This window comes from Serinus canaria, chromosome 10 (assembly GCF_022539315.1).
Source record: "Serinus canaria isolate serCan28SL12 chromosome 10, serCan2020, whole genome shotgun sequence".
Lineage (NCBI taxonomy): Eukaryota > Metazoa > Chordata > Aves > Passeriformes > Fringillidae > Serinus > Serinus canaria.
Window position 1 is genome coordinate 7536685 of NC_066324.1, and position 14530 is coordinate 7551214.

At 47.1% G+C, this 14530-nt stretch overlaps 1 protein-coding gene across 2 annotated transcripts in view; it reads right to left on the reverse strand.

Annotated features, from left to right (window-relative positions):
- The window catches only part of NTRK3 (neurotrophic receptor tyrosine kinase 3), a 210273-nt gene that overhangs the window by 14883 nt on the left and 180860 nt on the right, over positions 1-14530 (reverse strand). The gene's annotated exons all lie outside the window — the stretch shown is intronic.

Consider the following 14530-nt stretch of genomic DNA (forward strand, 5'->3'; position numbering starts at 1 on the left):
CTCGAAAGGGAGGGTCCTGATTTACACCACTCAAGGATCTGGCCCTGGAAACACAGCAGAGAAGCCAGTAGTGCCATCTCTAAGCACTAAAATAAAGCTGAAATAAAGTCAAGGGCTTTGGTCACCTCTAGACACACCCTGGTGAAGACCTGCCAGCAAAATGACATACACAGACAAGAGTTGTCCCAAGGATGTGACAACACAACCTTGGCTTAGCTCATAGGTTGAAGTTCAGGAACAGCCAAAGCATTCCTCCCAGCCATGTGAGACACAGCTTTTACTACAAATTAATCTGGGAATAAATAATAATCAAATTAATTTGGGGAAGGAAATTCGAACGAGCAATGCCCGGAAATTTGTGGATCCCAAAACCCGGCCCAGCTATGCTCAGAGAGGAGGTGTTCCTTGCAGAGGCATCCTTTGAAACTCAAACAGGGTGCCACATTTTTGAGAGCAAAGATTAAGCCTTGCACTTACCAGCCATGAGCAGAACAGGCATCAATTAAACTCTACCATAAACCCAGTCCAACATCTAACCCAGCACATAAGGCTGACTATTACTCTTTAAAGGATTGCCTTTGACTATCCCTTACTGCTTCCCTTGCAAACTGATTAGGATTAAAATTCCCATTTCACAGATGAGAAAACAGATGCAGGAAGGGCAGGGGAAGGCCCTGCTCTGAAGCTGTGCAGTAAATGAACACCAATCCTCCTGGCCTGCAGTCAGCCATACCCTGTTATTTGATGATGTAGCAAAATGATTTGGAGCTGAGCACAGAGGGATTGTGCCAGTGATGCCACAGGAAGCAGAGTGTGTCCAGGGTGACAGAAATCCTTTGCATAACGTGTAGTGATTGTGAGCTGTGTTCTGCCACTGCAGACTGGCACGTGATTCCCACAGCTACACACTTGTTTTACAGGACCAGCCATTGCCAGGAGCATAAAACCAAAATGATGCTATTAAATCAGGCTGAAAAAATGGGTGCTGTTTTCTTCTTTTGCAAATCCAGCTTACAAGGCACAGCCTTGGCTTTGGCAAGAATCATTACCAGGCCTTTAGGGAGAAGGTGAAAGTTTATTTCAGCCTCTGCTTGCTCAGAGCTGGGTCTAGCAGGCTTCAGAAATAATTGACCATGCAGGACTGGTGTTTGTTAAGAGCATGCTACTTCTGGGACTTCTCTAAAACAGCCATGTCCTCTTCCCACACCATCTTCTTCATTTGGGAGCTAGAGCAAGAGAGCCCTGCTAACAGGGAGCCTCATCTTCCCCAAGGGTAAAATGTCCTGAAACAGTGGCATTACAACATCTCCCCTGGAGGCACTCCATAGCTTGGAAGAGGGCTCTGCTTGCAAGCAAATAAGATAACTAAATCCTCTTCTGCTGCTCTCTTTAAATCCTATGATGCTTCCAAGCTTGCCCTTTTGCCTTGTTATTTTAATGCTTCACAGATCTGCAGACTGGCCTCTTTATCCCATTGCCATGGCTGTCTAGCTTTGTTTGACATTTTTAGCTAACTTTCTCTCCCTAGATCAACTCCCCATGCCCACACTGACACGTTATTCCCACTGCTCTACTCTTTCTCTTCACAATGCTATCCTGGTAATAAATAGAGCAATCAGTGCACATCCTCTGAGCAGCCAAAGTTTTCTTCCTCTCCATTTCAAGATCACAGTATCACCTACTCGATTCCATCCCTTTCCAGTGGATGCTCCCAGGGGCATGACCTGGTCCACAGCTCTGTGTTTCTGATACTCCAGGGCACCTGGCCCCTGCTCTGAAGCCTCATTACACATCCAAACCCTTGGACTTGCGAGATATCCAGCCCCTCCCTCTGAGCAGCTTATTGCTGGATTAGATATGAACCTCAGGGAGCTGGGGGAGGTTCATGAAAGGCCAGCATTAATGGCCATTAGGGAGAGAGATAATTACTTAATGCTAGTACAGCACTTTGAGGATGTAAAGCTATATAAGTGCTATGTACATGTAGTATTATAAGGCTTGAGGTTTGTCTGCTACCAAGGAAAGCTGGTGTCTGGGGGAAAAGTTCTCCTTGTCCCAGCTTCCTGAATGACATCCAGCTGATTAGGAAAGGAAAAGATGACATGTTATCCCCTGGTGAGCCTGACAGTACAGCAGCAGGTAGTGGAGCAGCAGTGCTCAGCAAAGGCTGTGCAATAAATCCACAGTTTGGGCCACCAGCAGAGATAACCTGTAAATCAAAACCAGAGTAGGGCTGAAAAACCCTCATGCAAATTTAGGACTGGTGGGAATACAGATACTAGCACATTAAAGGCAGCTTTTGGTAGGAAGCACTGTTTCCCCCCTTCCCAGCTCACATATCAGGGCTGTAGTCCAAAGCAGCATTCAAAGGGGAACTACTGAGCCATCTTTTCTACACCTACAGCTGGAAGGCACCTCCATGGATCAAAGCTCAGAATGGGATTTGTCTCCAGCATGCTCTTAGCCTGTGTCTTATTTTTAGTTTTGTGCAGTTTCCTTTGCAATGTTGAAATAAAAACCAAACCAACCAACTAAACAACCCCAAACAAAGCAAAGAAACAAAACAAAACAAAAATAAAAAAAAAGAACCCAACAAAAAAACCCCAATGATTTTGTTTTCCTTGGTCATTTGACATTTGCTTCCCAAGGTCATTTGACACCTTTCCTCCTGCTTCTGGCACACTTGATGGAGGCTCTGCTCCTGCCTTGGGAAGATCACAAGAACCACTGTAGGTGTCTTTGAATGGTGCAGCATTATTTGAACTTCCCATTTTTGCACAGGAAGCAGAGACATTTCAGTTTGTACAGGATCACATAGCAGTAGTGGAGACCTTGGCACCATTCCTCTCCACGAAATTCCACTCAACCTAGTGATAAGACACACATTCTCTGATTGCCATCTCTGTTCCTGCTGCTGTAGGTAGGGGTGACCTGGGATCTTCTTTCCCTGCAGGCCTGGATGCCATCCCAGCCTGGACCACACCAAATCTTATGTCCTTTAGAGCTCAGCTCTAGGAGCTGGGTGATCCAGCTCTGAGCCTTCCCCAGCAGCCAGATGTAAGTCCCCATCAGGACATGCTGATTCCTGCTGCAGGCAGGATGTGCTGTTAATTCAGCAGTTCTGGACAGCCTTGTATGAATAAGAGCCACAGGTGGCTCTCAGGGTCATCTGAGAGGATGTAAGGGCAAAAAAAAAAAAAGCAATGAAAGCAAGAAGGAGGAAAAGCTTCTCTGTTTGGCTAAGTTGAGCTCTTGGAGAACAACAAACAAAACTGCTCTAGATTGTGCCTTTGTGAGTCAATGTTTGTCAGTTCAGGCTGGGGCACAAGGAGGTGACTTCTCAGGGTGATGCAAAGAGCAGCACATGCTGCTGGCTGGGGATCCAGGAGAATACACTCCTTCCTTGCCTTCAGCCTGGAACAAGCTGCACTGAGAAATTTTACAGATGTGCCAGTTTTTTGCCTCTGTGAGTCCTGGCAGATTCTTGGGCATGTTTTACAAAGCAGAGGGATTAACTCTGACATGCCAGCCAGAGCTGAACTTTGCTGAACCATAGCTGTCCCCACTTCATGGTTTCAAGTGTCACCTTAGTAGGCTCTTAAGCACCCAAGTTTAGATCAGAGGTTGCTGAATTTAACTCCAAATTATGACTGGATGTGATTACCAAGTGCTTTATCTGTAATTTCCTTTCAGCTTATCCAGGAAGAAAGGTCCTAGCTATATCTGAGACTTCACCATTGCCAGAATTACCTTGGCCTCCAAAAGTCCCCCAGGGTGCTCTCCTGATGGAAAGGCATGGTGTGTTGTGGCTGCACCAGCCCATGGGCTGAGCCTCCTCTAAGTGACTCAAAAGCCACCATAGCCCTGTCCTTGCCTCCACCCCTTGTGTCTTTGCAGTCACTGCTGTCACAGCCGGTGCTGAAAGGGAGATTAAACAGCCAGCAAACAACAAAAAGCTTCCATCAAACTTTTCAACTGACTTGGCTGTGTCCTCAGCATGCTCCACTCTCTGGGAACAGCAGATGTGATCCTCTCACAGTTCTCACTGGCTGCACCAACCACCTCTCCTGCATTGCAGGCTGTGGCAGTGCCACAGCAAAAGGCTGCCTGCCTGTCTCCCTGCGTGCCAGCAACCAAAGACATCTCACAGCAGTTTTCTAGGGATTTTTGAGATGCACAGAACACACAAAGCAGCCTGGAGCTGTTTCTCTTACTTGCATGGAGCTGTGCTGGGTGTCCCAGTCGTGCCCAAGGAGAGGAACATGCTTGTTGCCTGCTGCTAGAGGTGAGAAGGTTGGATTTGCCCAGAGAGAACATGGGAAAAGGAACCAAATGTCCCTGCCATGAGGTGATGTAAGGAGCCAGATGGACTTGTTCAGGAGCAGGAAACACTGACCAGGCAGGGTTAATGTGAAACTGAGAAAGGGGTGAGAGCTTCCTGCTGTCAGTAGGACTGTTTGGCAAGGGACTGTTTGTTCCCCCTAGATGCACATACTGTGTTTAAACATGAGTCTAAAAATAAAACCTGCCATTGACATTGTTTTTCCTTACTTCATTTAACAATCTAGTTGCTTTATGACCTGTAATTCCAAATCACGTTGAATCAAGCAGAGTAATTTGCAAGCAGGGACAGCAACCTTTTCCCCCCCTACCCCTCATCTCTGCTCCACTGAGTGTATTTTAATCCCACGGTTTTCAGCATTCCTAATGAGCCATTAACAAGCTGCCAATTACTTATGCAAATGAGGGAGGGCAGACATGGAGGGGTGGCTGTAGCTAGAGGTAAATTCCTCTACCTCAAAATGGTCTGAGATAAATCACTGCTGCTCTAAGAGCTGCCTGTGCCCAAGAGTCCTCTCAGCCATATCATCTACTGTCTAAAAATGCCAGAGGTAATGCAGAAGATGGTTAAGACAAGGGAAACAGAAGAGAAATTGCACATATATTTTTAATTATGTTTGCCAATAATCTGCTCGGTGTGCACCTTACTACAACTCACTCTTCACCTTTTCTTCCCAAAACTCAAAGCAGCTGCACACACTGCTTGGAAACAGCTGCACAATCAGCCTGCAGAGGAATGGCCAGTTCCATGTTCATCTGAGCAAAAGCTCCAGAAGCCACGATCTCCAACACCAGGATATGAACTGTGAGAAACCCCCCCCATGCCTTATTCAGCCAGGGAGCTGTGGGAGCAGAGGAGCTGTAGTTTGTAAAACCTGTGGAAAAGAGGTCAGCAAGGCCACCACCAGCTCCTGGCAGGTCCTAAACCCTTCTCCTAAAGCTTGCTGCCAGAGCCTTCCCAGGTGGAGGAGAGGTGACCAAACTGATTCCCTGGGCCACCAACTGAGAGCTTCTGGTGGCCCAGAATGACACAGCTCCACACTGGGAACTCAGAGTGCTGGTGGAGGACCCTCTGGTCAGCACCCCAGGAGAGCCTGGAGTTCCCTGCTCAGCTGTGGGTGAGCATGGAGCAGCTGTGGACCTGTGTGTGCCAGTGGTGGCCTCTGAAGTCCTCTGCATCACAGACATAAAATGATGGGCACACATCATGGCCAGTCAAAAGTTACCTTTCTTATGGTCACTGCCCAGATAACAGCAGAGGCTGGGAATGCCACCAAATCTATTCAAACTACAGCCTCCAGATAGTTTGTCAGGCACCTTACAGATTTACCAGTTGTCTCCACAAGGCTGGAGACCCTTCCATCAGAACACACGTTCTTAGGACAGGCCAGCTCAGAGACATGTGATACCCATGGGACAATGCTGGACTCTGCTGGGTCCAGCTCTAAGGGGGATCTGGAGTCTGCAAAGACTGCTTGTGCCAACAGAAGCTGTCCATGAATGATCTGCATTATCATTTCCCTGGTAATGCTACAAAAGGTGTTTAATAGCTCAAAAGCTAATCGGATAGAAGCCAAGTTAAACCATCATGATGCAAGAAACACATCCATCAGGATTCTGTTCTTTTGGCAATGCAGAGAATGAAAATCAACCCAGTTTCTGGCTTTGGGAAGGAGGAAAAATATTTGCCCAATAAATCTCAACCTGGTGGTATAAAAGACAAGTCTGAAAATGGCCTGAGAAATGTAGCTTAGGAAATAGCAGCAATAAAGAACCTGCATGTGTGATCACCCCATGCTGAAATGCTTTCAGATGGGTATCTCATCATCTCCCATCTCTGTCCTGCCAGTGCCTCCCCTCTGGGTAACCAACAACACTCATCATTGTCTGCAGCCAAAGCCATTCCTGGCTGAGGACTACACAAGATGTAGATAAGGCTCCATTACTTCTGGATACTGGATAATCAGTTCAACTGCCTTAGCATTAATCATGATAATATTCAAAATTCATTAGGCAAGATTGTTTGGAAATCTATTTCTTGTTAATGTCAGATTCGCTGAGCATCGGCCTGGCAGCATGCAGACAGAAAACTGATAGAAGCCAGGGCATGCCACCTCTCTATGGAAGCATTCCCTTTTTTTATGTCTAGCTAGACTGTGATGTGGCAGCTCCTGCCTGGTTTGTATTTTGTGAATCTTGTCAAGAGCAGTAGAACACCATGAGCACACTATGCTGCCACTTTGCTGATCAATGGACAGCTGCAAAAATATGTAGCTGCATATATAGCATACAGTTAATAATATATACAATATATACCTTGGAGTTTTTAAGGGGGAAGGCTAGACACTCGAATCTGCACCCACAAATCCTGATGATTTCGTACCTAAAACCTGGACAAACAACCCAAAAGCTTCTATGTACAAGCATGGTATGGAGGTACAAAAATAGAAAGTATTTTAAAAATTAAAAACTGTTCTTTGCTTGCCTGAAAACTTACAGCAGTTTAGATTAAGCATGGGGCATAACTGCTTTACCAAGATGAAAATCTTTCAGGAATAAAACAGCTGGATCATTTCTTGTAGCCAGTTTTGTGTACCAGTTGAGGATTCCTCCAAACAGTTCACTTCCTAATGGTCTATTTGGCCCATTTAGGCATTTTGGGTATTATTGATTTCCTTCAGGTGTGGGTTCTCACCCTCTAGTTGAACAGTGGTTTCTCAGCAGGGAAACATCACAGAAATACAGACCAATGTCAGAAGATACATAGGCTTTCTCTCCTAATGAAGGCAGTGCAGGCACAGATGGCATCTCAGATAAACACGCTGAAAGCTGTGTTAGAATAAAGAGCTCATCATCGGAGGCTGCAGTGTCACACCTACTAATGATGTGATTAAACCCATCAGTGCCGGTGGGAAAGCTGTGCCAGCTCTGGCAATGAAACACTGCATTTCACAGCAGGGCAAACCCCAACCTGCACCCTCCACCCTCCACCAGTCAGAGCACTGTAGAGACACACTGGGGATAGGGATGCTCTTGGCTAAGCTTCCTGAGACCTAAACTAGGGGGACATCTCCTTCCTCTGCCTGCCTCAAGCATCCCTGCCCAAAGGTGGTGTGGCAAGAAGGGGAGAGGCTGCAGATGGTGACAACAGCCCAAAAGGGAGAGGCACAGGAGAGGACAATGACAGCACCTCAGCAATGCTGTCATGGAGGAGCAGCAGTGGCACCAGGAAGGGGAATAAATAAAATGTGGTGTGCAGATGGTGAGGCTGGGGTTGGGCTGCAGGATTCTGCTGGAAAACAAGCTAGATGTTAAAAATTTGAAGGAATCAAGCTTTGCATTCTCTTCTCTATTTTTCCAGCTAAGACTTTCTGTGCATTGGAGTTGCCTCCATTCCCTATCAAGTTGTCTGGATGCCCTTGAGTAAGACAGAGCTGCTGCAGTCCCATGCATTTCAACCGCTGCGTTAAAATTCTTCCTCCCTACTTTATTTAGCCAAGAGCATAAATAAATAAGCAAACCCACAAACACAGGAACCTGGTTCCCAGATGCCATTAGAGCCCTCGAGCACTAAGTGGCCATCACAGATATCACCAGTTCCCTTCTGTCCCCTTCCTGCAGCCAGCCAGACCCTCCACCCCAGCCAGCCCCGCTGGGGCCATTGCACAAACCCAGCACCTAGTAGGACACATCTGCCTGGTTTTGCCCTAATATAGGACTGCTCCAAGACAGTCAGCTCTCCAAACAGGCCAGTTTTCCTAGAAGAGTCTCTAGCCACCAGCTCTCCATTAGGGTTAGCCACAAGCGGAAGGACGGAAGGAGAAAGTGAGTCTAAAAAACCGCTAATGTTCTGCAGTGTCAGAAAGGATGAATGACCCCTGCAGACATATGCTGAGCAGACAGGACAGCCCTCAATTATGTCACTGCTGGAGCATTTACTTCAAGGATAAACGTGACTACAGATGCTGGGTTTAAAGCCATGGCTGTTTTCACTCCTCTGGATAATCCCCTCCAGTCCAGGAGCGTTAGGGGTGTGTGTGCGCCGTGCCCCCGCAATGACACACACCTGCCTAGGAAAAGGCTTTACAGAGGGAGAGTAGAGCTAAAAAAAACCCCATTAAATTTCATTCCTCTCCCTTTCCTTTGTGAGAGAAGGCCCTAAAGGATTTGCTAAGGTATTGATGGGTGCCAATCCATAAAACCCAGTGAACAACCCACAGCCTCCCTCAGGAAATCACGAACAAATCTTGCCTACACGACGGAAATTTCCTGCTTGCCACACTGATTTTCCCCACTCATCCTCACCACATTATCCCTGTGCTAACTTCTATACACTTCCCTCAACATTTTCTAACCTTCAAGCTCACAACTTTGTAAATATTTGCAATCAGGTAGCACATCTCTCCATTCTGGTCATCCTTCAGACAAATTATTTACATACAGCCCTTTCTATCCTTAGTAATCAATGACTTCACACTGTCTTTGTTTCTGCCTCCTCTCTTCAGAAGCTGTTGACTGTATGGATGCTCTTTGTGGGGATGAACTGGGGACACGTGACTATGTAATAAAAGAGTATTTAAACTAATGATTGCTGTAGAGACACGCACTTTGCTCTTTAACTTGGGTTCTTTACATAGAGGGGCTTCAGAACAGCATTTGTTTCACTGTCTCACTGAAAGCCAGAAATTCTAGGGAGCTGCCACTGAAAAGAGACTGTGCTTGGCTTGAAGAGGACATGGTTTAAAAAGACAAAATGCAACGTGGCCTGGGGCAGGCACAATCTCACTCTACAGCACTACTTGCTGTATATTGATCAGAGTGGGCTTGCTGCTTTATTAGCCACTCAAGGGATGCAATGAGCTGCCACTGGAATTTGTGCTTGATAATCAAAGGCATTTGTCATCCTTCCAAATGCTCTGTGAGTAGGTGTTTGATTTGGGTGCACGTAAGAAATGGAGGAGAGCAGTCTGGAGCACGAGGCATTGTCCTGATCCACTGCAGCATCCTCCACGGCGTGGTCAGGGACATGGACAGGGTCTCTGGCTCAGCAGAGTCCTTCATCACTGGCAAGGTTGTCCCTGGTGCCATGTGAAGAGCCTGTTGCCTTTTGCCTTTCAGCTGCCTGGCACACAGATCTCCCTCACAGCCCTCCTTTCTATTTTGGCTTCCAACATTTCCTAGACAAACTGCACTGGGGTTTTACTGCTCCCTTTCTTTGACAGGTACAGGTGGCCTTGCTACCCTCTCATTGCACCTCCCCCAGCTTGAATTTTAAACTATTTAACAGCTTTAAATGCACCTAATGAGGCTTCAGCCTGCACTTTGCTGCCATCCCTCTGCTTCTCTGGCACCAGGAAGAAGAGTGGTGTGGAAGCCTATCACAGATTCCCTGCGTTGGAGGTCTAATTACACAGTAACTGGTGACCTCGTAAGTACAGGGTAATCTGCTGTGTAATACCAGGGTAAATGATCCTACTACTCCTGTCTTTTCCACTGCAGCTTTCTGCAGAGATGGAAATACAGCCAGTTAAATGGTAATTAATCTTTGAACCACCTGACACTTGCCCTAGGCAGTGAGGAATAACCAGCAGGAGACCACTGGCTCTGTGCAGGACAAGGGACTCAGGAGCCACTGCTCTGGGAGTGTCCAGTGTCACCTGGCCAAAGTAGGGACTGCCTTGTCACCTGGCCTCTCTGGGAGCCAGCTGCCAGAGGCAGTGGGAACAGGCTGCTTTCTTGGGGCTGGATGCAGCTGTGTCCTGCCTGTTGGGCAGCAGTTATTTGGAGAGGCACATCCAGGATCATCTGCAGAAGGAAGGGGGCACCAGGGGCATGTGGATGCCTGAGTGGAATAGGCACCTGTGCTGTCAGTGGAAGCAGGATGGAGCCAGAGGTTCCGAGCAGCTCAGCCATGCTGGGATGAGCTGCCTAGGGCACTTCTTACCCTCACTGCAAGGGAGGGGGTGGGAACAGCCCCCAGTGCTTTCCTCTGAAACCATCCCAACCAGCCAGGCCCAGGTTCAGGCATTCACCCTGCAAAACTCCAGGAAAATCAGCCAAGTGATCCTTTTTCTCCCTCCCACTGTGAGATGCATTTCATTCCCTCCCCTGCTAACAGCCTGCTGCCCTGGGGCTGGGGGCTGTCTGTCTGACCCCTGCTACCTTCATGGCAACATAATGTATTTGCATTCAATTCAGACCCACTGACATCATTCCCTCTGAAGACTTGCAGGTTTTTATGGTAAGCACAGTAATGATTTTCAGATTATAGACTAATAAAATATTTTAATTTGTTCAGCACATTAAGGTGGGGACTATATGATTATTATGACATTTAAATAGTGTTAAAAAAAAAAGAAAAAGGAGGGTGAGAGGGTCTGCTTGCATTTCTTTTCAAGCATGAACACTGAAATAGAAACTTAAAATCCCACACCGAGATCAGCTCTGATACCTCCCCTCTGTGCCTGTTTCACTTGAATACCTGCCAAGTTAAATAAGCAAACATGGGATTGCAGTGTCCTAGTTCCAAACCTGGTTTTGGCAAAGGAGGCCTCCTCCTTAGTCACTCTGGCCATTCTGCAGCAGTGGCCTGAGCTAAGCACCTCCTCCATGTGCCACCAGGTCACAGCTGGGCTGGGTCATCACAACTGATGGGTTACACTGAATTTTTACACTGGAACCTTTGCTCACCAATTTCTCCCCTCTGTCCATTCATTGTGTTATTATCCATTGTGTATTAAGATGAACTAACCTGACAAATCATGGGTTTAGAGCATCCCATCATTTTCATGGCATGCAATGTACACTGCAGGCTGCTGCACCTCTTCCTCTGCTTGGGTAGCACCTGCACGGTTTGGAGTCAATCAGACTGCACTGGACAAAGCAGGGGCATTTTGGAAGGGGAAAGCTGCCCTTGAAGCACCATGGGTTGGTATGGCTGATAACTGTGGAACTCCTTTCCTAATCTGCAAAACATGACAATGGAACTCCACCCTTGGAGCTGGATGAGGCTTTTAGCATCCTGGTCCAGAGGAAGGTGTCCCTGCCCACGGCAGGGGAGAGGGACTAGATGTCTTTAATATCCCTTTCCATCCAAACAATCCCATGATTCCGTGAACTCACTGACTTCTCAAAAATGCTGTGCAGGTAATGGCTTGCACAGTGGAGCTATAAATGGCAGGGAAAAGCCTGTCAGCAAAAGGAAAAAAATAGCCAAATGTTTAGCTCAGCATTAGTTATACCTGGCAAGAGAGACAGAGGGTTACACAATGAATATGATGGTGAAGAATAGCAAAAAAGGCTCCTTTGTGCTGTGAGTACTTTTGCCTTGTTCCTCACCTGGATCACTCAGGAGATGATGTGAAGTCTGTTCTACCAGGCAGAGGCAAGAGTGAGCTCAGGCCTCCCCGTTATCATTACCTGACCTTGCACGTTCTCTTCTGCAACCTCAGCATCTTTTTGTGGTGAGGATTTCTGGGTTTAACACAGTTTTATTTTAATAAAACTGTGTTAAATTTCTTGTTTCCACACCAGGTACCTGCTGTGTAACAAATGGACCATGACTAAGCACAGACTGGAAATCAGGGGCAGCTACGATTTAAAGCAATGGGATTCTGGGACTGTCTTCTTCCCCTTAGGAGCACATTTAATAGTGGTGCTTGATTATGAAAAAGATAAATCTGATGTGATTGATGCAGCAGGGGATTGGATTTGATGATCCAGGGAATCCTTTCCAGATCTCTTTACTCCTAATGAAGTAATTTTTCAAAGGAGTTTTTAAGGGTGTGGTGGGGATGCAGTGCTCTGCTGATGGCAAACAGTGGTGAAGTTTGTAGGTACCTGGTGATGGTTAGTGGGTCCTCATCCCCAGATTTAACCAATTCTCATCAACAAGAGGATGGAGCAGTCATCTTTCCTGGTTCTACTGATCTAGAGCAAACCAAGCAGAGGTGGGTGCAGGGATCCTACCTGCTTCCTTTGCATTTTCCAGCCACTGAGGACTCCCAAAATTCACTCTCTGTGAACCAATCCCTCAAACGTTTCAGCTCACAGACTCCCTAGATATTCCTAAGGTACTTACCTGTTTCTCAGTGCTGTAATGAGTGTGTCCCTTGCAATCCTATTTTCATGTGAATCTCCTTGGTGAGTACAAACAGGGATCACTCTTTAACAATGGCAAACTGAGGCCCAGGAGAACTAATGGAATTTCCTATGGTGGCAGAGGATTTCAGTAGCAGGGAAGGGACCTGGAGCACAGTGCAGGTCTGGGATCTCACTGCTGGACTTTTCTCCCTGCACCTGGCTCTGCCCTCCCTTTGAAAACAGGCAGAGCAGAGCACAAAGCAGTTTTCAGCCTAAGCATTCACTGATCTGAGATTCCCATCCTTTGTCAAGCCCTGGGGGCTGAGCTTGGGGTTTTTGAAGGTACAGGGCAAGGTTTTTTCAGACGTGATGCCCAGGGAAAGTGATAATGTTCTTTTTTTCCCCTAGTAGTTTTAATTCTTTAATTCCTACTTGTTAATAAGATAAAATGCTGTGATTTCTGCAGGATCAAATGGTGCAGGATAGGCTAAAGGAGTTAATTAATTAACAGGCTTTTAGAGCTGGGAAAAAAATAATAAAAAAACCCGAGAGGGTGGTAGATAACAGCTATGAATACTGCCCCAGCATCACCTGCCATGACACTGTAGCCAAGGGGAGGCTGTCATCTAAGTGCTGGGCATGGCATTCTGATAGTGAATAAAAATGATAAATGAGAGGGTAAAGCTTTCTCTCTGCAAAATGTGGTTATTCACAGATGTGCTACATTTCTCCAGGGCCTGATCCTGCAAGTAATACCAGGTGTAGCAATTCTGTGTTCCCCTGGCTTCCCCAGGGATTCCTTGGAGCAGTGAGTGCTAGGCCCAGTGGCAAGTGGTTGCAAGATCAGATTCATAGTGTGCCAAGCATTTTGAATGAAAAGAGCTATAAAAAAGTCACATATTATTATGTCACACTGCAAAGGTCACTCCCAGTATCTGTTCTGTCATAAGGACATGATTCAAAGGCAACAAAATAGTGTCAGGGCACAGGGGAAAATAATTTTTTTAAAACTGCCTTCAGGGCCAAGGATACAAAATTACATCAGTGCTTAGAACTAAATTCCCATCCACACCCCACAATTCAATTTTGGCTCAGAAAGGCACAAGTGTAACAAAATCACCTTTCAGTGGCAAATCTTTTCTGCTGACATATCCTCTGCAAAATCAGCAATATCTAAACTCACACTCCCATTTGGTTCTGGCAACAGTCAGGAAGTGCCAGAGCCTTGCTCTGTCACAGACCCCAGGAAGGATTTGCAAGATCCCCTCAGCTGCTGTAGGCAATCTCTGGAGCAGGAGGAGGGGTCCTGACACTCATCCTGCATCAGCTGGCCAGGAGCAAACAGCTCCCCTCTCAGTGCCACAGGGAGGCTGGGGTAACTGGACCCAGGTGATTTATCCCAGACATGCCTGCTTTGCAAATATTTATGCCCATCTCTGGGACTGCTGGCACAGGGAAGTTATTGGGAAATAAAGTGTGGAAGCCATCACTTTCCTGCCTTAAACTATGAGGGGTCATAACTGCTCTCTGTTCAGTGTCTTATGGTAGATTAGCTCCATGCACTTCCAAAACAGGCTCAAGCAAAGACTCCCTAACTTTCTGGATCAACAGAGCATTTCCTTGTGTGCAAGCAGAAAAATCCCTCAGGAGAGCCAAGTTGGATGTTTGCTCCTGTCTCAGGCTCCTGCAGCTCAGCCTCAGCAGCCCTGCAGCTTCCTGGAGGGGACACTGAGCTGAGGATCCTGCAGAGAGCACCACGGGATGCTGGCTTTGCTCTGCAGGAGGAGGGCAGGGTGAACAGAGGTGTCACCAACCCTCAGCAGGTTCACACATGGCTCCCATCAGCCACAGCCTTGGCAGAACCAAACTCCTTTGCTCTGTCAGAGCTTCAAACTCACAGCAACCCCTCACTGCCCCTCCTCTGGCCGTGGGACGGGAGCAGCAGTGGGAAGTGTTGGGTGACATTCACTCAATCACAGCTGCACACACCCAGTCAGACACTCAGAGCGTGTCCAGACCAGCACACAAAAGCTGTCAGGGCTGGCATGTGACAATCCAACCACCCAAATGATCTGGCCCATGCCAGTTTGTCTGTCCAAGCAGCTGT